Here is a 24,537-nt window from a genome sequence, read left to right as displayed (position 1 = left end):
ATATCAGTATTTTTAGGAAAAACCCAAAGACAGAATATATAAGATGTTCAGTTGTTAAGAGATAAAAAGAGACTTCTTTTGAAAAATGAGTTAGCTTACAGGATTACAATACAGTCTTAAAACTAAAAAAGAGTTGATTTCAACCCGTGAAATGTATTAAAATAAAAGCAGTTACAAACATAAATGTGAAATGTCATCGGACTCACATAACATGACGTCATTATTCATTCTTCATCCTGAAATTTCTACATTTAATAATTATATCAACACTTTCCGGCTTTTTATGGTTACAATAAGTTTTTTTTATCTTGTATCATTCATTGGGTTTTGAAGAACTTACTTCAGTAAATTCGTTTACGTGCCTTTTATTTGTTTCGGAAAAATTGTAATTGATATGAAGTGAAGAATAGGAAATGAAAAAGGGGAGGGGAGCAAAAATAATAAAAAAACAACAACTTGAGCAATCATCAGATCGTGATCGTTGTTATACTTCGCAACATCATTTACTGTGAGATGTAGATTAAGAAAATCACCTTGAGTAATACCAATACAGGTAAGTTATTTTTTGGAACCTCTTAGAAATCATGGGTTTGTTATAGGCTAACATAGTAATATGTCGAACTCGCATAAATAAGTTATTTTCGAATGAAGAATCTCTCCAAGAATTTATTTTATAGATATGACTTTTCCTATATTTACCTTTCCTTGTTTCTTCATATATAAAAATGAACTTAAGAATGCAACTTAATATTTTTACCCATTTGAGGTTTTTTAACAAAATAATCGATTTCTCTTTTTGTTTCAAATGATCGCTATTTTTAATTAAAACACATTTACTTGTATATTGTACTTTCTATAATTTTTTAGTTAGTTTTTTATCGTACTTTTTGTGGTCATTTTCGATTTGATTACAAATGAAGGTAACAAAATGTTTTATACACCCATATGGTAGATAAATTTTAGTTTCTGTATTAGTATTTAGGAATCTCTAGTTGAAATTTTTTTTGTTTCCTTATTTTAATAAGTCCGAATCTACATCTAATGCTGCTAGAAAATTGTTCTTGGTAACATGTAGCATTTTGAGAGGAAAAATGATATGTCAGTAAATAAAACGTTTTGGATGGAAAAAAAAATGTATATGATGATCATGTAAATAAGAGAGGTGGATAAATACCAAGAAGAAAATCCAAAAGAAAAAATTTTGTATAGTTCCTACTCTGTTTTCTATCTATTCCTGCAGTTTTAGACAAGTTGGATTATTCTTTTTAAAACTATGCTATTAATTTTCTTATAAATCATTACAAAGGAATTGGATTATATAATTCGTGATATGTCCAGTTAAAATTAACTTGGTCTTTGAATATTTATCATTATCTTAAATTTTAAAACTGCAATTTTCATTTAATATAGATGACTGTTAGCAAAAATAATTATCTAACTAATGTGAAAATAAAATTTATACTTATGTATAATCAATGAAAATGAGTGAAAGGAATCAAATGCTCCTTACCAGATTGTTTTTAAGCTTTATATATTAGATCATTGTATATGAACTAACTTATATAATTTATAATATTTCTTTTATAAAATTGTTTTCATCCTAAAATCAAGGTTTGAACTTTAATTTTAAACCTACGGTTTAAATTACAGTATCATTTATAAGAGGAAATTATTTCCTTAGCTGGTTTGTACAAGTTTAATATTATCAAAAAATATACTCCATTATGTTCTTGATACATCTTTGAAGATTATATTCTGAATTTTTTTTAAAAAAAGGACATAAAGATAAGTTTTAAATTTTGATTTCCCCAAATAGATATTAAAAATAAACAGAGGAACTTTGAACATACGAATGTTCAAGATAGAAATAGATTAATAGAATTCTAGTGTATGTTGTATAAAATATTCGAATTGTAAAATATGTTAATAAAGCAATCATTTAACTTTTGGATTGTGAGCTAGTGAATTATTAATATGTTTCTTTTGAAATAGAGATTCTAATATGGAAACAAAGGAAAGGACCTGATTCTTTTCTCTTTTCATTAGTAAGAAATCTAGTTATTATAAAATATATGTTGGTAAAAAAAAAAAAAAAAAAAAAAAAGCAAAATTGTAGATTAAATAATTATTTGCTATTCTTATATTCACACATCAACAGAAATAGAATTTTAAATTTGATATCTTTGACAGATAAATTTGTATCTGTCACTGAGTAATAATGATGATAATAACCACTACAATATGGCCTGCAAAAAATGTAATATCATGCAATTTATTCTTTATTTTTATGTATGTATTTTTTTTAATTAATGATTTTACTTCAGCATTTAAGCACATTTTGAAATTGCAGATTTTGTTCATTAATTTCATTTAACTTATAAAACCTCAGATAAACATCATAACTCTCCTAAACATGTTTTTTTAGCGATATCTACCTGGATTAAATATATCTTAAATTTATTTAAGATTCTTACTTGTTTATATTATTTTATCTGTAAATTTGAAATAAATGGTTTTTATGTAAAAAGTAACTATTTGTTTTTATGTTTCGGGATTATTTACTGTCATTTTAATTTAAGAAAACCACATGCAGAGATATATGGTAAATATGCAGTAATTGCAAAATTTAATTCTCTTTTAATTTTTTAAAAGAACCGTTCTGTCATTTCGATAATTTTCATAGAGAAAAAAAATACTAGTGTATTATATTTGAAAAGAATAATTTTAATTTATTTCACTTTCTCTTTTTATATCACATCTTTATATTTCATATATATATATATATATATGTAATGTACACTAAATATATACTGATACTAATATAGATAGTATATATAGAGATTGTTCCTTAAGAGATATAATTTTTGTGCATGGCATTTAAATCAAATTATTTATTGTATTATTAATAAGTTTTAAAAAATCAAATTATTTCAGATATTTCATGCTATATTTTTTATTAATGATAAATAATTAAATTGTTGCATTTTAAAAGTTTATACATTCCTTAAAAAATTTCTGTCTAGTAGAATGGGAAAAATGATTTAATTAATTTAAGTATGTTTGATTTTATTTACTAATTATCTTTATATTCAATTGAATAATAATGTAAATATAATTAGTTGTATTATTTTGCAAGCTGTTAAAGTTACTTCCTCCATTCTTAAAAATTAATCCTGAAGTTTCTCATTTTCATATTTTCAAAGTTTTGATTTTATGCCTGACTGATGTAATAGTACTTAATTCCTTTAAATAAGGAAATTTCAATTGGTTCTAGTCTAAGATTAATTCATACTTTATCAATAATTGTTTCTGTGTTCATATGCATAGTGTCGCCTTACAAAGTCATATTTAAACATATTTAATATTAAACAAAACATTTCATCAGTAAAACAGAATTTTGTTATTGACATTTTTCTAGATTAAAGAAAATTTGAATTGCACCAAAAGGTAAAGCAGTTTTGGTAATTTTTACTGACTTTCTATTTAAGCATCAATAATTCATTAACATTATAATGCATTCATAATTAAACATATATTGTGTTTCAATACTTATTACGAGGTGTAAAAGTTAAATGGTCAAAAGACCAATTTTATATGATAAATGGGTGCTCCTTTATTCTGGTACCTCTGGACATAACTTTTTGGTTAAGATTGGTCCTGATTCTATGCCAAAAAATATTATTTATCCATTTTGAAAGCTTATTTCTCTGAACTGGTAGTTGAACAAAATAATACCTTCAGGAAGTTTTCAAATAGAAGCTTTTGGATAAGTGTTTGGAAAGTAATTTTTTGCCCGAGGCTTCTAGAATTATTATTACATTAAAACATTTGAATATGAAATCATTATATGTTTTAAAATGATTTCAAATCATGTAATGTTTTGAAATCATTTGTATTAAGCTCTTTTTCAATATGATGGATTTTAATTTCATCTGTTATCTAATTTGTTTCGTAATTCCCTTGTTAAAACTTTCTTTTGTGAATAGAAAATAAATTATTTAATTAATAAAATGGTATATGATTGGTATGGTATACGAATGGTATATGATTTATACATATTTAATACTCTGAATTGTAAATTGTGTTTATAGGAATATTTCTTTCTCTGTTCCATTATATATTACTTATTAGATGAATCATTGATGAATTATAAAATCATCAATCAATCAATCTGATGAATTAATAAAACTTTTTTTTATGCATTCAGATTTAATACCAATGCTGATGTACTTATTTTAATTTTTGTTTCACTTTTTTCCCTTTAAGAAAAAGGCTGTTATGTTGAAAGGTATCTTAAATCGCTTCTTAAAGTTATGGATCAATTCATAAAGAAATTATACTATCTTTAAGATATCTTTAGTTTTATTTTATTATTGAAGTAATATTGATAATTTCATGGATGTTAGTATCAATCTGAATTTGAAGGAGAAGAACCTTGTAACAATGTTTTGCTTTCAATAGATTTTAAATTTTTTGATTTGTCCAAAAACTTAAAATTGTAGCACTATTAGCAATAAATGTTCAATTTTTGCTAAATTTTCAGAAATTTCAATTGATTTCTAGACAATGTGCAAAATTTCAGAGTAGCTTAGTGCTTTTTTGTTCATTTAAAATGACAATAATTTAAAGGAAAATTTAAATTTGTATATATTACTATAATTGAAGATGAAGTCATCATAAGGAAAATTTCCTTGTCATTTTTGTTCGTTTTTATTTTTTAAACAGAAGGAAATGTACTCCATTTGAATTGAAATGCTACTATTTTGCATAGAGCAGCAAACTTACTTCTTAAAACAATTTAAGATTTCAAGAACTGTAAATGTATTTTCTTTCCAAATAAGGAAAATTTAGAGTAATATTGTACTATTTACAATCTCTCAAATTGTTCTTAATGCCTTTTTATTGTTATGAGCTACAAGCTTACTCTCCCTGAGAAATATTCGTTTTATTATACAGTTTACTTTGTCATTTTTATTATAAGACATTCTAAGTTGGTATCAGTAATTTGCCATCTTAATTTCCATTTAACGAAATTTTTATGTTTAATTTGAAAATTTTAGCGAGGGCGCAAACTAAGCTGAAATTTGCTGGCTTTAAGAAACCAGGTAATTTAGATGAACATCAATTGTTTCTAGCACAAGACATCTCTCTCTGTCTCCCTCCGACTTGTATAAGACACATTTTGTCTAGTGTTGTCGCATAGTAAAGAGAAAGCGTTTGCACATTTTGAAAGTGTACCTATTCACCTTGCCTGATTTGATTCAAAATTTGAAACTAATTTAAAATTCCGATGCCAAGACAAAGTATATTTATCTACCTCTTTCCGTTTTTTCGTTAGCTTTTAACTGTACAGCGACAGATAATCTGGTCATTGACAAATTTAATTCAATCAATTGATTTAATTCAAACTGTAGCACAGAATCCAATATTTTGGTGATAAGAGCGTGCGCAAAATTTTATCCACAAGCTGATTGTTGATTTCCTAATTACTGTGCTCGTTCGAAAAGACTGACATTCTTTTCATTAACGTATTTTGTTCAAAAATTGAAACGATCTATAATTTTGATGCCTAACTCGTGAATGTTCATTTAGATCTCGAGATCAAATTCTTTGACGATTACAGTTCTTTCTCTTTATAAGCATTGTATGCAAGAAATGATAATGGTACATTTCAGTGGCTATTATGACACATGTGTACAGTCATTGTCGATTTAGCTTTTACGATATCTATAAAATGAATAAAATCGCCATGATGTGAATAATAAATTTTATCCCTAATAATTTAAAAAAGTTATAGTTTTATTTTCGTTTTCACTAGTTTAGAATGTATTAAAAAGGCTGCAGCTGATTGATCTCTGGCACTCAGTTTCAGTTATTAACAGTTTTGCTGTTGCTCTGCGCTTAGTATTTGACTTAATACTCCTTTCTGGATTTTTAATTCAATTGTAATCAAATTTTAGAAAATGTAGCAAAGCAAATTTGTTTATTTGAATTCGTTTTGCCGTCGTGAACCCTGTAAAGAGGAATAAAATTTATATAGACAATAAATTTTAGATTTTCTTTCTGAAAAATTCTATCAATTACAGCAGCATCTCCTTTAGGTGGCAACAACGCATTGCCAGCGTTAGATGCGAGATTTTTCCATATGATTGTATATGTATATGAAACTTGCCTGTTCATATTTATGATATTTATAAAAAGTTCGACCTTCAAAATTCGTTGATCATATTTTTAGACTTGTCACAGTGAAATAAATAAAATTGGAAATCTTAGATTAAATAAAATAAAGACACATACATGGCAATTTTGTATTTTAGAAAAATGAAATGAAATCGTGTTTTGAAATTACCATGTATATTATCACATGAAATCTAAGCGTAGTACGATTATGTATATTTTGGCCACGGCTGGCTTCTATGTGTCATTGGCATAATGTGGATAAATAGCAACTAGGGCTTGGCATTTATGCGCCTCTTCATGGTATTTCTCTTAAGAAAGTGGTATAAATGCAGTAATTTGTTGTCTCCATGATGTCCCTTAAAACTAGTGCTCGTTTCATTTATACCTCCCTTGTCCCCTGGCAGTGTGCTATTGTTATGTACACCATCGTCACCGAAGTTCTACAAAGGAAATGAGTATGCAATGAACTTTCAAAGTTTCATATACTGACATAGATGGTCAGGGCTCGGTAAATTTTATAAAAGCTTTCCTTCCTTATAATTTTTTTAAATGTTTGTCGCTTTTGTTTTCATTACTTTCCTACATCCTCATTTTATTTCTTTCCTAGCATATATTCGGTTATTTCATCACAATCAAGATAGAGTAGGAAGGAGTCAAAAGTGTAGGTGGCCACACTCGCAGCTGTACCTTTTCTTTTTTTTTTTTACTGGACCTTTCATTATTTTTATTTATCTCATGGTCCTTATCTTCGGTTATAAACGCATTAAATGATTTGTGTAATCCTTTCATGTTACGAAAAATAATTCCTTCATGTAATATTTCTTGTTTAATATTTTTAGAGAAATGAAATTAAATCCTATTTTGAAATTACCATATATATTATTACATGAAATCTACTCTTAATGTAAAGATGTATAAGTTCGGATGGCTCCTAGGTGCCAGTAGTTAAACGTGGATAAGTAGAACTTAGAGCATGGCCAGAAATGTCATTTTGTTGGTATTATAATTAAATATCTGGTAAGATAGATTTAACCAAAATATCAGTAGTTTGTTACTTTTGGAATTTTCGGAACATGAAAGAATTACAAAAAAATCAGTTATTTAATTTTTTTGTGATTAAAAAATGGATTTGAAAAAAAAAATCTTTATAATTTTTTATTATGCTTCTTATTGTTCGAAAACCAATTGAAATTTCTTAAATCCCATTGTATCTTTTTTTTTTCATTACCTGTACCCTGTGTGTAAATTATATCACTAACCAGTAACACTTCATTTCGCCAACCGGTGCCAAACCGATAATGCATGTTCAATGCCGGGTTTAAATATGATGAGATCTAAGTTATTTGGGACCATTTATATGTCCTTTTAAATATGATTATAGCTTGTATAGATTACACGTCCGACATTTTACGTGTTTATTATGTTCATTCCGTATTTATTGTATAATTTGCATGCAATTAAAATGAGAAATTGTTTAAAATTTGTAAAGGAGTCGATTATGCTCTCGTGATGTATCGAATTTGTAGTATCAATTTAATTTTGGAATCCATTGTGCATTTCAGTAGGAAGAAAGAGATATCACAGCGCAGCTTAAAGCAGCATTCAATTAGGTGGTAACTTGGTGTGTGTTGTTAAATTTGTCATGTGACTTGACGTTACATTCATTCCCTCTATTCCATTTTTTTACTTTCTAGCATACGAACTATACAAAAAGAAGAAAAAAATTGTAGTCATTCCCAAAATATTCAGAATTAAGAACTCTTCTATTGCTAAAAAGCTATTTTTTGGAATTAAGTTTGGTGGTATGCGGCGAACCTGCCTGTTCGTTTGTTTGCATATGATAATGATAACGCAAATAGTAAAGCGAAAAAAAATTCAGAAGTTTTTTTTTTTACGAGAATTACACGTTTTTGTGATATTTTAGATTCATTTCATCGAAGAATTAACCATCTATCAATCTGTATAGTCGAGCGTTTGATCGTGATAACTCGAAAATGCAATGATCTACAGAAATGAAATTCCTTATGTGAATTTGCCACCAAATTGCAAATTTTTTAAAAATCAAAATTTAGATCTATTCAGTGAAACAGAAGACTCCCCACATTCATGAAATGATTTTTTGAGTTTTTAAGACACGCCATATTGTGTTAATTACAGATAAAGTTGAAAGGTGAACATTCCCGTTGGTCCATTCTTCAATTTCCATTAGAAGTCGTTTCTTATGAATTACTTATTCTTTGGTGTTTGGCGTTTTCCTTAATAAAGTGGCCTTGTTTTATACTGATGGTTTTTTTCCTCGTCATTTTTTTATTGTGAAATTAGAAGTAAAAATAATTTAGCTTGATTCTTCGAAAAAAAAAAAAAAAACTCAAAATACTTTCTGTATTCAGTGTATTTGTTAAGTATAATTTTTTGCTTAACCTTAATTTTATTCAGAATAAGTATTCCAAAAGCATTTCGTAACTTCTTTTGAAATAAAATCTACCTTTTTTTTCCTTCTTCTTTTTTCTTTGCTTTGGAATATGCAAAACGCGCACTAGGAAAAGAAAAAGAATTTGACCTTCACCATTTGATGTTACTTTTTAGATGCATTTTCTTGTTTCGAAATTTTCACTTTGAAGTGGAAAATTTGAAGAGAATGGGGAAAGAAAGAAGGAGGGGGAAAATAAACACTTTTTGATTTTTTTTTTTTCCATTATTTCTCCAGAACATCAGGTTTTGGGAGGAGGGAAAAAAAAAAGGCGATTTTTATATCTATTTCTCTTAATGTTGGTGTGTCTTTTTTTTTTTTTTTTTCGCATTTCCAGTAACATTTTTTGTAATTATATGAATTGAAATCTAATGAATTCATGACGAGCGTAACTACGCATCTCATGTAATGCAAATAAGGTCGCATCTTAAACACAATGTGCACTCGTCTACCTTCAACAGTTCATAGTATATTTTCATTTTGTGCAGATTGTTTCATTAAAAAAAATGCTTTATTTTTTGGCTTTTGACAGTGAGGAAAATAATAGCCATCTGGAAAGTTTCAGTTCAACAATTCTGAGTTATTAAAAACGCGACCTTGCGGTGAAATTTTTAAGTCTGCATCATATTGTGTTCCTTTCGCAGGGGTGTTTGTGCTCCGGGGAAACCCCGGAATTCCGGGGATTTTGAACTTCGATACCCGGAAATTCCGGGGATCGTCGTTCAAAAGGAAGTAAGAATAATAATGAATAATTTATTTTGATCTGGGTAATTTTGTTTGCTTTGAAAGCAGAAAACGCAAGGTCAGTGTGTGTGGTGAAAACTTTTCCTTTCTTTCTCCAAAGGCAGTGATAATGCGTGAAAAGGGGGAAAAAACTTCTTTTTTGTTCTTTCCTTATTGCGAGTTATGACTCATTCCCCCGGTTCTCGGACATTCTCTTCTGGATTCTTTTCGGCAAGTAGGCGCGGCAGAAAAAAAAGGTCGAGACTTCGTTCGACCAGATGTGCGATAACGTGACTCTGGGTTCAAAGGTCTTATCTCTCCGGGCGTGGCGCCAATAAGTAGAGAAGGGGGATTTTTCGCCGTATTAGCTATTTGTCATTGATCGCTTAGCAAATTTTTTTTCTCCGCTGTGTAAAATTTTCGTTTCATTTATTGATGCACGTGTAAATTTTTCGTTTCGCTTATTGAAATATTTTTTTATTTATGTACGCAAGAGAATTTCACTTTGAAATTTCAGCATATGAAACAGAAATTACCCCTTAAAAATTCATATCTAATTAGTTTTACAGCATTAGATCCAGAGCTAAGAGGTAAAACCAGTACAATATTAGCTTTTGAAAAATTATCATCTTTTATGTCCCATATTTTTAGTGATAATGAAAAGTCAAAAGTAGAAGCTGAAATAAGGTTATACCAGAGTGATATTGATATCACCAAAGAAATGCTCTACACATCTGATGAAAGTGGAAATCAAGTCAAGTGTACAATTGATAAATATTGGTCTAAAGTTTTTAATTTAAAAGATGATTTCACAAATGATTATAAGTATCCTACATTGGCTAAATTGGTCAAAGCCTGCCTTAGCTGCTTCCATAGCCCATTAGTGGAAAGTGCATTCAACTTAATGGATACACTTGTCACTGACTATAGAACCTCTCTTAAGATTGATTCCCTAGATGCAGTGCAGACTATTAAATATGATTTAATGGCTTCTAAAGAAACCTCATGTGAAAAATATGGCTCAAAAAATCCAATGACTGATCCAATTCACAAAGATCTCTTACTGAATATGAACAGAAGTTGGAAAACATATCAAGAGGACTTAAAAACATGTATTTCAGATGAGTCACCTATAAAAGTCTCTGAAAAACCTTCTACATTAGCAGAAAAGCAAACTGCTTCTACCTCTGCATGTGCTGTTCTCGAGGAAATTTCTTCAACTGTAAATGAGGAAAATAAAAGTCAACCTTCCTGCAATTATGAAGTTCACCACAAAAGAAAGACAAGCCCACAAACATCAGAAAATAAAAAAAAAGCAGCAGAAATTAGATAATTTTTTTTTAAAAGAATTAATTCAGGTAATTTAAAATATTTGCATAAAATGTAGTAATTTATATGTTTGAAAATTTATGGTTATTAATTTTGCAAAAAATTAATAAGTAATTATGAAGTATTCATTGAACTTTTATAATTAGGTCATTCAATACTTCGTAATTGTAATTTTTCATTTCTCCCCCCCCCCTTCTCGAAACTCCAAAATGCCGGTAGTAAGTCCGTAAAAGTTTCAGGGGATTTTTTGGGGTCCCACAAACACCCCTGCTTTCGGCATATAGATTCCTCCGACAGATGTTGCATTTATTTATGAGTTAACTTTTTTGTTACTTACCATTTTAGATAAATAATTTAAGCAAAATTAAGTAAACCTTAACAAACGACATGCAACAAGTGATTTGGCGCAGTGTTTTGACGTTTGTTCTTTTTCCTGCAATTTATTGCAAAATTAAATTAGCACTGCGTATTTGAAATGTATTGCGTGATCTTGATTTGATATTATTAACTTTGACGAAAAAAAGACGGCAATTAAAAAAAAAGGAAAATTTATCTTTATTTATTGAACGAATGAAACAACAAGTAATGTAGATGTATTACGAATGTTTGCACTGTAGAAGTAAGCAAAAGAATTGCACACTGTTATATCTTTCAAAATAATATTATTGCTTATCATATGTGGTGTGTTATTATTTTGTATATCTTTTTCGAGAAATCTTTAATATTTGCTCCAAAAATCTACAAGTTTTGTTATGATGCCTAGTAATATGTTTCTGAAATTCCAATATACACCTTTACCTTCCAAAATGTTTCCTACTTTTATTTAAATCTTAAATCTAGGCTCATTAATATTTAAGAAGAACAATTTGTTCTATTGTTTGAGTGAAATAAAAACAAACAAAAAAATTATATTTTCAATCAAAAATTTGCAGTAAAATATTTTTTACTTGATTACTTCTGTCGAATATAAGCCAGTAAAATTAAATTGTTATATACTTAAAATAAATTAAAAATATCTACAACTTTCAACGCAGTCTCGCAAATCTTTCTCTTACTGTTTAAGAGTCGTTATTAGCTTTTAAATGTATTTCATTATTTACACATAATATTTTTCTATTATTTGTATTAAAATTAGTTCCAGATTTTTTAAAATCATTAATTTTTTTTTAATCAAAAATATTCAAAAGGGCTTTGATAAACTTCTGTTTACAAATTCGAACAATAAATTTTTTCGATATTTTTTGCAGGATTATCATATTTATGCATTTTAACACTGATCTACAAAAATAATGAAAACAAGAACATAGGTATCAGTATATGTGTAGAAAAAAAATAGAATAGTTGAAAAGAATAAATAATAAGAATATCTCAGAAATCATTATCCTGTGCTTGATGTATAAAACAATAGACAAAGAATTTGCTTTGTGCATAAGATAAGCATTCATCACTGTAAGCTCTTGGTACTTTTTTTTTGTCTGTCTTCAGATTTCAGAAAATGGTATTTTTACTATGTATTTTTTTTTCTTAAGTTATTTCAGATATAACACTCGCTACCGAAAAATACATTAGCTTTAAGCGTCTTTTCCTAAAAATATTGTTCTGGCTGAAATGAGTTGTTGTTAATAATAACCTAAAGCTAAAAACAAACGAATAAATTATAATATTTATTCATTTGTTTTTAGCATCTTTTCCATCATGATATTTATTCACCATGGAAATAACTATAAAAGTTATTTTATTAAAATGTTGAAAGTGACACCTTGTTTTTTTATTCAATGTTCATTTTAAACTGTTCATTTTAGTATCCTGAGACGGTCACTTTTCGATGATTCTATCTCATTAAGGGGTGAAGCGCAGAAGGATGTGCGCATTTCCGGAATTGATTTTATTGCTAAATGTAAACATCACCTTTCATCTTTCCTCTCTATTTTGTCAAACTCAACCTAACTCATGCACAAAAGCACAAATGGTTTTAGAGTCCGTTAGCAAACAATATCCTGTTACTTCACCTATAAAACATTTTGAGTACATGTATTTTCAATTGCTTCGTAAAACCTATTAGTGACCTTTGCCTTTTCCGTGGTATCTATCGGGAAACCTATTGATTGCTTGACGATACTTTAATTGTAAATATTTTGCAACATCAGGACTTGGTTTTATTTAGATTTGTGAGAAGTTTCGAATTTCAAGAGTATATAAATATCTTTGTTGCGACATCGAAGATCCTGCCAATCTCGAATTTCGTAAGGAAGAAAAATCATTATAAAGAGGCTTTTAGATAAACAACTGTATTCTTGCTGCATTTCAGAATTTTCCGAGAAAATTCTTTTTATTTACTTGCATGATCCTAATTTTGTAACCCGAACCGAATCCAAAATCTTTTCAACTTAATATATTGTTCCAAAACATCTCAAAATGCGATTTTTTTCTTTTTGTTTTATCTTAGTGACAACACTCGGAAGGTATTGCGCCTTTACTAAAGTTATTAAGCTATTTTCTTATTATTGCAAAAAAAAAAAAAAAAAAAAAAAAAAATTATGTAGTGGAAAATATTTTTAATATTGAGTAACAAACACAGTCGATTTTTGTTATTATTTTACACTGATCATTTTAATCTTGACTAATAGATTTTTATTTTATTATTTTTACTTTAAGGAGCATTATCATTGCATCAAGGCATTTTCCGAATTTGTGTTATTTTAGATTAATTTATAAAAATCTCCATTCGTATTCCCCTCCTCCATTTAATTTAAAATCTCACTTCGAAATTCTGAAATCATCTCGAATATATATATCTCGAATTTTTCTTGTAAGTAAATAGCTCATTTAAAATAAAATTACCATTTAAAAAAAATAGTATACAAGAAGAATCATTCTCTGTTATCACTTGCAACGCTACCAACGAGATATCTCGTCTTTCAGATACTTTTAATTACAGGTTTCTGTGGGATAAAATTTGTCTTTTATGCCAGTTTAGATAGGTTGAACTTACTAATACATATCTGAAGAATACCTTTACTTTTTTCATTTATTTATTTTGTATAAAAATGTCAACAGCCGTAAGAATTGATATTTGTCTATCTCGTCAGTAGAACGTTGAAAGTATTACTAATAGAACTGAATATCTATGCGCGCGTGTGTGTTATGTGTGTGATTATCAGAAGTGCCAAATTTGGCACAGATGCACTTTGAAATTAAAAATGTGTTAGAAAGTTGTTGTGTGTGAAAGTTAAAAATGTGCACCTTGTAACGATTTTTTTTAAATTTTATTTAGAAAGTGAGCGAAATGGATGTTTATACCATTTTAATATTAAAAAAAAAGGCTTTTTCAAAATAACAATTTAATTTTTATGTAAACTTTTAATAAGTTTTGGCATTATTTTAAAAATATTTTTTTTGCTTAATTTTCTGCAGTAAATTTCATTGTTGAAAAATTCAAATTGTTTTCATAACTTCCTCAACTCGCCAGATTTTCTTTCGTTGTTGTGAGCCAAGGAAGAATGAACCTATTTAATATCTGTATGATTTAAATAAGAAATAAAAGAGTGAAGTTACAATACTGCGAAAATTAGAAGGTAGATTAATCTTACAGCTGCATTTTTAATAACACTTTGATCTCGTAGTACATGACTACCCTTGAAAGATTAATATAAATAATGAATGAACAAATGTAAGGCTGTTAAAATAAAAACTTTTGATGTCTGCTGCAGTTTAGAGCTTGTAAATTTTTACTTGGGGGGATCATAAAAGCAACTAGTTGATTGCAAAAGGCGGCTAATATTAAATAAAAGTAAAATAAAATGAAATCTTCCTAATTTTTGTTATATACGTAAAATGATCAGATGTCTCAGATTGAAAAGTACCCCGAATTTCAAATTAGATGTTCGGAAATGTCATGCTTTTTATTATTATCTAAGACATACGGGGAAAAAAATCTTCCAAATTTTTACTATAAGTATAGTAAGGTCACATATTAATTTTCATAATGTAAACGGAGCCGCCTGAAAGAGAAATGATGAATTGTGAAAATTAATATTTAGTGTTTTTCTCCCTATTTTATTTTCGACCACGATGCGCCTGATTCCGCGAAAGCAGTATCTTGTATTCATGAGCGAAAATTTTCCTGGGTTTGGCAATATTAGTATTGATGTAATGTGGAAGTGGGTGTACCGGTTCGGGTGCTGTCCTCATCTGTTCTGAATGAGAAGATATGTATGTTCTGTAACAGCCCTCATGTAACTTCAAAAATGAATGAGTCCTGCATTTTCTTTAATAAATAACTTTTTTATTGCGTCGTATTTTTTAAAAATGTACATAATTTTATCCCATAATTTTTACTTCTCTTCACGCTTGTTCACGGAATCGCGCACTAAAGTTTTAAAGTTTTTCGAAACCGAATTCAGAAAATCCGATCGCTTATGCTTTGTGTCATCCCAACCGATACAAAATTACCCTTTCGTTCTAACCTGGCTCAACTGTTTTGAATTAGAATCTGCCGATCCGAAATGTACACGTGCCTGTCTGATTTTCTTACTTTTTTTTCTTGCTGCTTACATATTCCGCAGTGACCTCAGATTCACTTGGAAACCCTTAGTGACATGGCAAGCATTCACCACCCCTGCGGCGACCCTACCGAACCAAAACTTGCTTCTGACGCATTAATATGAAGTATGTCTGAAAATAAATTTAAGAAAATCCTCACGATTTTTGATTTAGCACATATTCCAGGCCTGTTTCATTCCCAGCTTTTCAAAATGTTGTTCAATAAATAAAATTATACGTTCGCATCCAAACTTTTGATTGAATTTGCTCCTATAATATCTTTTTTGAATATAAAATGACGACTTTTGGAATTTATTTGAACGAAGACTGTGATACTCTGTTTCCATATAGAGTCACAAGTAGTAAATGCTAAGCAACGTCAGTCCGCCATATTCGTATTTCATGAATAACATATAAGAGTTCAATCCATAAGTCTGTTTCCTTGAATTCAATCAATTAAAAGAGCTTGATTTAATGAGCTATTGTAAATTCTGCTTCACACGAAACGGGGAATTGCCAAATCGCCATTATGGTATCCGACTAGGTTGAAAAAAGGATTTTTCCAGATTTTTTTTTTTTTTTTTTTTAAATGATTTGAAAATAAAGCCCAAACTTAGTAGATTCTAAAACAGACTTAGATATATGTGAGATAGAACTGTAGAGATACAGTAGTTTTAATAATAAGCGACAAATAAAAATGAAATTTGAAACAGTGGTATTTTTTACCGAAAAATGAGCGATTTATTTTATTCTTAACGTAAAATTCTACAAAATAATATTTGATATGTTTATATTATATCTTTACCTACTCAACTGTAATTTGTTTGCTTTTGGCATTTCAGTTTAAAAAGTGTGAAAACTACATATATTTCCAGCGCATTTGGATGAATTAATTTACAAATACAATATCTAAATAATGAAATCTTCTGAATAATGAATATTTCACTGTGATTGATTCACGGAAAACATGATATTTCAAAAATCAATTCAATAAAATTTCATGAAATTTGGTATGCATGTATCCAATACCTTTGAGGGTGTGATAGACCGTGAATTTTAAAGTGGCTTCATTTAGACATGCTTTACAGACACTTTAAGCTCAAACAGACAAATTTTGACAAAAAAAAAAAAAAAAAAAAATCATTAAAGACAACTTCAAATACTCATAAAATTTTTATTTACTAAAATAATTTTTATCTTGTGGTCTTTTACATTTTATGTAGTTTGAGCTATATATAGGTGAAATAAAAATTAAACATTTCGATTTTTTTTTTTTTTTTTTTTTTAACTTACTCTTTTTTATAACATTGAAAAGTTTGCTGAATTTTCATTGAATAAACAGTTTTTTTCAAAAACTAAAGACAATGAGTGTATTTTGTTCCTCTTCTAATAGTGACCTTTGAAGTCTGTTTTAGCTATTTGGTACAATAAAAAATGTTTATATATCATTTAAAAAAAATTTATCTCCGAATCTTGTCGGAATACCTTAAATGGCGGTCTAAACAGTTTCGGTTATGAAAGGGAAAAAATGGCGCTCAGAAACAAGCGTCCATCGTTTTCTTTCCTACATCATACTCTAACGATCGAATATTTCATCATGTGAAAGTAAAAGTAACTTAAAAAAAAAAAAAAAAAAAAAAAAAAAAAAAATCGCCATCTCGATTCGAATTCTTCCGTTAAAAATTGTCACATCTATTCATTGCATAATTTATTTTTCCTCCTTCCTTGTGTATATCTTCAATGGAAATGCAAACTATTGAATGTTATGGCTCATATTTCTTAATTCCACCAGAAGTGGTGCTTATGATGGTAGTTTCTTAAACCTGAATTACCTTTACAAACTAATGAAAATAATATTTGCAATAAAAAAAATGATTCTACTGCAATAAAAAAAAATCGACTAAATTTTTTGCATTTGGTAATTTGCATTTATATTAACGATAAGTATATATAATATGTGTGTGTGTGCGTGCGTGCATAATGATATTTCTAAATCTAAGTTAAATCCTAATTAACTTCTTAATTTTTATTTTTATTTAATCCATATTAACTTAATTCTAAAATGTTCTCTTATTTCCTGATCCAATTCCACCTTTTTATTTAATGAATGCGCCACGAGATCTGTAAAAATGCTTAAATCTGCACTTTCACACGCTCCGAGTGAAGGGATAAAAAAACTGTCACGCCGAGTAAATTCCTTTAAAAGATACCTATAGAGTTCGCTTACCTAAATCGGCACGTGTAAAGATATCCCTATCAGAACCTCATAGTATATAATCATTGGGAAAAATATTTCTCTCGCTCTTTGTTCTTTCGCTCTTGTGTCGTGCTGTAGATTGACGTACCTCTTTGTTTCTGGCTTATACATAAATTATGCCTCCCGGGATGGAATAAAGCGAAATTTTCAATTCAGTTAATTTACATATATATATATAATATTGGTTTAACAATATTATTTGAGAAGAAGGTTAAAAAATTTGGAATAAACTAAATTCATTTTATAAAATTTTATTTAAAGACCTTTATAGATTGGTGACAACTATTTGCTTTAAGATTAAGAAGACCGTATATTTGAGACCTATCGTAGACTTTATGCATGGTAAATCCATCAAAATTAAGAAGCCGCGGTTATCTTGTGGTAAGGTCTTGGCTTCGGGATTGGAGGGCCTGAAGTTCGAAACATTATTCCATTGCAGATCCATCGTGTATATGAGCATGGTACTTGTTTAATATGGCGTCATGGGCCAAACGTCCTCTCGCTGACGTCAAAAGTAAGTACTGTTTGGAAGTTAGGAGAAGGATAACCGACTCAGATATCGTCCTCGTCATCTGACTGAGGTATAAACTTACGACTTTCGTCCCGAAATAGCATTTGGGAACTTTCCTTCGAAACGAAACATAAATAAAACTAAACTGAAAATTTGGAGAGGCGATGTCTTATCAAATGTCAACCCCTCCCCCCCCTATTATCCGATTGGGTTCAGGGTATTTAAGAATCAGGGTACGTCTTTAAATACCATTCATATAGCTTGAAAAAACTGAATATTAATTTGACTAAAGTAATAAAAAATTTATTATATTAAACGATAACACATTTCTACAGAAATAGCTCTTGTTACATATTATCTGATGGCAACAATTAAATGTAAACAAACCATCTTATGAATTCAGATTTTTTCATTGAATAGCTGCATTGAATTCATTGTTTCTCTTAGATAATTAATGGAACTGCAAAATATTATTTAAAATGTTCTGGAAAGGATTCGTTACGTCACCAAAAGTTCATTCAGTAAGAGGAAAGAAGATATAAATGTATAAATCAAGAAATAGGCTTCAACTAAAGTTTATAGGATGCGTAGCGTCATGAAAAGTCCTTAAAAAGTGCTTAAATTTGAAAACCATTTTTAAGCAAAAGGGCTTAATTTTGGAAGAAAAAAAAGTCCTGAAAAGTGCTTAACTTTTTCGAGAAGTGCAAAGAAGATATTCTTTTTTGTTTTCGCAGTCATAGATCTTTGTTTACTGGATACATTAAAAAAGAAATCCGACGAAAGGAAAGTATTTGGTGAAGGGATACAGGAGTTCCATCCCATGTTTAAGATAATGCTTAATGTTTTTGTTTTTTTTTCTTTTGTTCAACAATGGGCACCGGAATATTGGAATGGTTATTCCGAAAGAGCGAAATACAAAATATGCCGAACTGGTTGCAACTCGAAAAAAGTTTCAACTTCTTTTACAATTAGTGTTCTAAATAGCAAATAATTTATTTTTGTTATACCTGGTGACATTATATTCAACACTTTATGTATTCTTAAAGACTACGCAGGTAGCACCGGTCGACGAAAAATTAGAATACAGTATGGCGCGTAAAAGAAATAGATACATCAGGGATGGGAGAAGTTGTTCTGAAAGTTTACATGAAAGACATTTATGATATTTAACTGCTTTTATTCTGATTACCATGAAGTATCATTACACATTCAGTCAATCATCGTTCTCGTTAATATGTTGTTTCGAATGACTACGAAACGGATTTTACTGTACGATTATTTCTTGCGATTGTAATTACTTTATTCGACTGCGTAAAATCCATTGAGATGAAATTTTAATTTGAAGACGTAGGTTTTCAATAATTTCTTTTGCGGTGTACTTTTTTAAATGTCCCCATTCCTTTGTAAATTAACATTTGTCAAGATTGGTTCAACAAATGATAGTTTTTATTTTTTTTAAAAATTCTTCCAGTTCTAATATTTAAAATTTCAAAGAAATAAAAAAAATGAAGAAACCTTTATGATTTAGATTATATTTTTTCTCTCTCTCTTTTTGTAACTTTAACACGATTTTTTTTTTTTTTTTTTTTGGTTTCGCATCGAAATTTTTCTTTCTCGGTATATAAAAATGTGCCTGACTAATACAGAGCATTACTGAAATAAGGGAAGTGAAATTAAGCGGGCAATTACTTTTTGGATGTTAGAGGCTCACTAAGTTTGCAAAATTTTAATTAGAAATTCAATTTAAAATTTTAATGTATTTAAATTTTAACGTAACTTTTTGTTGTGGGGATACCTGAAGTCTCGTGTCAACCGGGGCTCTCCTGCCACTTTGATGGAACTGAAAGATGCCATTCAATTGGCCGTTAGTGGCATCGACATGTTACACGCAGCTGTAATAGGCGTAGTTACGCCCCTCACTTGCTTAATACCTAGTGGTGGCGGTAATGTTGAGTGAGCATCTTTTGCTTTAAAATAAAATGTTACTGTGCTCTGTTTTCCTGATTTGCATAAACCGTCTCGGTATGACCGTGTGAGCGCTATCTATCGGTCATTTTTAAATACATTTTTTAATGGAAAAAACGAAATCCAAAGGCTCTCTGAACATATTCCCGCAAACCGCGATTTTTTTCGAGCATTACTTTTTTTTTATTATGATTTTTTGAAGTTTGCACGAATTTTTGCCGCACCCGGTATATAAAAAAAATAATTAAAGTCAATTCCTACTTTCGCAAGAATTGAATTCGCATTCTTCACCTTCATGTGAAAAATACTGAAATCCTTGCTTTTTACCGATTGAGCTTCTGCCGGTTGATTTCAACTTTCATTATAAACTGCTAAAACTCTGTTTAAAGTATTAAAAATTAATTAAATTTAATTATTAATGAATTAATATTTGTAAAATCTGTATTAACACCAAGTGTCATCCACTACAAGTTTCAAAAATGTATTTGAACTTGAGTGGATGAATAAAAAGTATTTTATTAACGATTGAAAATTCGAACAAGATATATAAATATATACAGGGAGAATGTGAACTTATAGTAGGAATTGAATGAATTAGACCATGGAAACAATCTGTTACTTTTTGTGTGTAAATTTTTTAAATTGTGCACTTAATTAAAAATTATTAAGACGTAAAAGTTATTTAATTATATTTTTTCTAATCTTTTTTAAAAAAAATTAATGTTAAATTTAAATTATTCTGATTAATATCTGTCATGAGTAGAAAATTCTTATGTATTATGTATTCATGAAAGTACGAAAGTGCTTCATTTTTTTTTCACTAAGATGCTTAAAAAGTGCTTAATTTTTGTATCTATTTCACACTACGCATCCTGGTAATGTAATTTAAGCAAAAATGGGCTTAACTATTGGCAGATGAGTAATCGCTATGACTTACTTATGGAAAAAAAAAGGTATAAATGTCTCCCAAAACAATTATCTTATACAAATTGGTTTTTGTATTATTTTAAGTTTTAAAAGGAAAATCTTTTTACTGATATTAGATTTATTTCCATTTAATTTTCCTCTTAATCTTTATAATATTTTTTTTTCTGTCAATTTGATGCAAATGTATTTTGAAATGCTGAAATGGAATTCGATTTCATCTATCATAACATTTAATCGTGTGCTTTTGCTAATCATTAACTTCGTAGTAAGATTTTCACTTCCGTTTTTATTTTACATATATATTTATATTTAAAATTACATTAATTTGATCCAATTGAATTCATGCTTATAATATCAAATGTTCAAATATTATTAGCATGATATATTCATATAGTACTTCACATTAAATAACAGTGTGAAATTTTTCTAAAAAAAATGCATTCCATATCAATTATTCAACAGCTTAAAAAAATCAATAATATAAGCAGATAAATTGGTCATCGAAGGAGGCTAGTTTATTAAAAAAATGTCTCAACTTTTCTTCCCCCTTCCGAAGTATATAAAGTTATTTCAGTGACTTCGACCCTGGTTTTGTAAGTAAGTTCACATTAAATGAATCGACGCGTTGTCCCTATTATGTAAAAGATATTTTCTTGTAGGTACGTTTCATTTGCTTTTAATTCGTTGAGTCATCTGTTTTTTTGATACTCTTTACTTTGAAGACTGGCAAAAGTCCATGCATGCTCAGCTCTTTTCTTTCGCTTCCGATCCGATTCGGATAGGTAGTGAAATATGTCCCGGGACCTTTCTTTCCCTTCAACACCTATCTTCAACATTTGCCGCTGTCAAAGTAATCATAATTTGTACAAAATGGCACATAGGCGCTTATTTTATTTGCTGGGATGGCTTTTTTGGTTATCTTTCTATCGTGTGATGTCCTTGGAGGTGTATATTTCTTTTCTATTTTTAATTTCTTAAAACTGCTATTTGGTTTTTAAATCCTTTAAGGAATGGAATGTTCTCAACGGCAAATAACGTTAAAACTTGGGTTTGTAAATAAAGGACTTTTTTCCAGGTAAAAATTATATTTGATTAATAAAAAAAGTAAAGTTTCAATATCGCCAAATTTAGAAGATAGATAACCCTACATTATTCATACACCTGTTTGAAAGGTTCGTGTGCACACTGAATAGAACGCATAAAAGATTACACGACTCTAATATCTTACAATTTGGAGCATCGTGGACGTTGAAGTTACATCTACACAATTTAACGGGCCGCGATGCCCTGATAAGGTCTCGTTTTCGAGACCCGATTCCACCGAAGAAACGTCGTGTAAGCGGGTCTGGTGCACGTAAAATCTATCGGGGCCAAATGTCTTCCAGCTGGGGTGATGCAGATGTTTAGAGTTGGGGGGGGGGTAGTTCAGATGTCATTCCTCGTCATCTGACTGTGGTTCAAAATGACAAGGTCTGTCCCCGAATAGCTCTAGTGTTGCTTTAAAGCGGGACGTTGATGTAACTAAACTAAACTAAAACTACACAATTTAACGAAATGCTGATTCAGCTGACGAGTTGGTCGCCAAAAGCGACTAATGAATTTCATAATTTTTTTTCCCTCCGTGATGGACGAAAATCACATGATTTACTATTTGTTGAAATAATATAAAACGTTTAAATGTCAAGGCAACAATAAATTTTTTTAATTATGTAAATTTTTAATATATAAAAATGTTCGAGAAAATTGCATAACAACTAAATTGGTATCATTAAAAAGACATTTTTTAAAAATTTTAATATATATATAATATTTACATTTCAATATTATTAGAAGTTAGGGTTGTAAAACGTCAAATTTTGCTTACGTTTTTTAATTGAGATCCTAATTAAAAACATTCCCACCCTGCAAATTTATTAATTTTTAATTTATTTTTGGTAACTTTAGGTCTAACGGTCTCTCTTTATTTTAGAGCAGCAGCATTTGTGTGCAAGCGGACACATTCTTTAATATTAATAAAAGTATAAGCGTATATTCTTAATTATTTACTGTATTGAGCAGTGACATAATTATTTGTAATATTAGCAGCTGTTGTATTCTAATTTCAGTTAAAAATTATAAAACGTTACGCAATTGTTTTGTAACGGCTCTATAAGAATGGCTAACAAATTGCACGCTTACAGTTCGTTTGTAAACTTTTGGTTTGCTGTTTTTCCATCCCATGACACACATTAAAGCATAGCACCAATTAACTGCCAAAAAAGCAACATTCTTTTTAAAAAAATCTGTTGTAGACGAAACCAGACTGCTTTTGGGGCAGTTTCGACTTTTAAGAGCTCTTTTGAAACTGAAATTATGGACAACATAAGAAACAACCTATATGGAGGAAAAAGCAAATGTCAGCATTAGAATTTCTATTCAAAGTTGAAAATTTATCGTCTTTAATTTTTTTTTTTTTTTCGCTAAGTATTGTCTTAGAAAGAATGCTTCTGTTTTAAAACGCCCTATTTAGTTTAGTTGTTATTGAAAAGCTCTACTATCCCACTTAGTTCCTCTGTTCGTTATTCCCGAGTTTGAAACTGTGCAGTTTAAATTTATGTATCGAATCTGAAGTTTCGTGGAAAAAGAAGTGCGATAAGAAAAAATTTCGATAAATAGAAATTCAAACGGCATATTTTTATCATATTAAAAACTTGCATCAAAGTTAATTTTTTAACACGGGCGCAAAGAAATTTATTTCCAAAGAAAATGTGTCAATACATGTATAATTTCATTCTTTTATGATGTGCTAAAAAAATATATTTTTATATTGTAAAAAAAATAGTAAAAATAAGGTCTAATGTTATTTTAAACTTATTTCGCTGAAGCCGTTTCAAAATAATATTTTATTTTACTTAAAGAGGTAAAGACACATTATAGATAGATTTTAAACTTTTTCTGGTAGTTGTGATGCTATCATTAATTGCTTTGTTGACAGTTTTTCATTTAATTCGCTTTCATTGTTAACATTTTGTATCAAAGCACTCATCCAAAATGTTCTGATCGGTCATTACACGTAATTTAATTATCTTTTGCTTGTAAAAACTGTTCGAATTCAATATGATTCATTTATTATCACTTTCGAATTATTTGTTATGCCCTTTTTGTTTCAATAATGGTAATTTTATTCAATATACAGAAAAAATGTTTTTCTTAAGCGAATTCAGGATTTCTGGGGGAAAAAATCTTCTATATACGGAAATTTGATATATAGATTCGATTACGTATTGCTACGAATCTGTAATACTGCCTTTCTGCACAGTTAGTCACATAGTAAGGAAGAGAGATTTACAGACATTTTTATGAATGTCAGGTCGATAACCCCTTCCCCCTTCCTTAGCGAATTGGTGACGACTTTCATGGTCTAAGTACAGACTCTCGAAAATACAAGAATCATGACGATGCCTCTGTTTGAAGCCCAATTCCAAAGATGTTTCTAGATTTTTCGGTGCCCTGTTAGAAAATCTTTGTAAAAACAGATGCTAAAGTGAATAAACCACTTGAGTGGATTCTGTCCGGAGTGGTGATCGCGACCTTACTCTTTAGATTCACTGTTGCTTTGTTTCATATCGATTTACTGGTGTGTGTATTGTAGAT

General features: G+C 29.2%; 1 protein-coding gene across 1 annotated transcript in view; it reads left to right on the top strand.

Annotated features, from left to right (window-relative positions):
* The first annotated feature begins 425 nt into the window (after positions 1-425).
* The window catches only part of LOC129971207 (poly(rC)-binding protein 3-like), a 99,248-nt gene continuing 75,136 nt past the window's right edge, over positions 426-24,537 (top strand). The window contains exon 1 of the mRNA XM_056084782.1: positions 426-553. The gene's annotated coding sequence lies outside the window, so the exon portion shown is untranslated. The remainder of the gene's footprint in view (positions 554-24,537) is intronic.

Source organism: Argiope bruennichi, chromosome 6 (genome assembly GCF_947563725.1).
Source record: "Argiope bruennichi chromosome 6, qqArgBrue1.1, whole genome shotgun sequence".
NCBI classification, from domain to species: Eukaryota; Metazoa; Arthropoda; class Arachnida; order Araneae; family Araneidae; genus Argiope; species Argiope bruennichi.
Note: the sequence above shows the minus strand (reverse complement) of the source record. Positions and strands in the feature narration are given on the sequence as shown.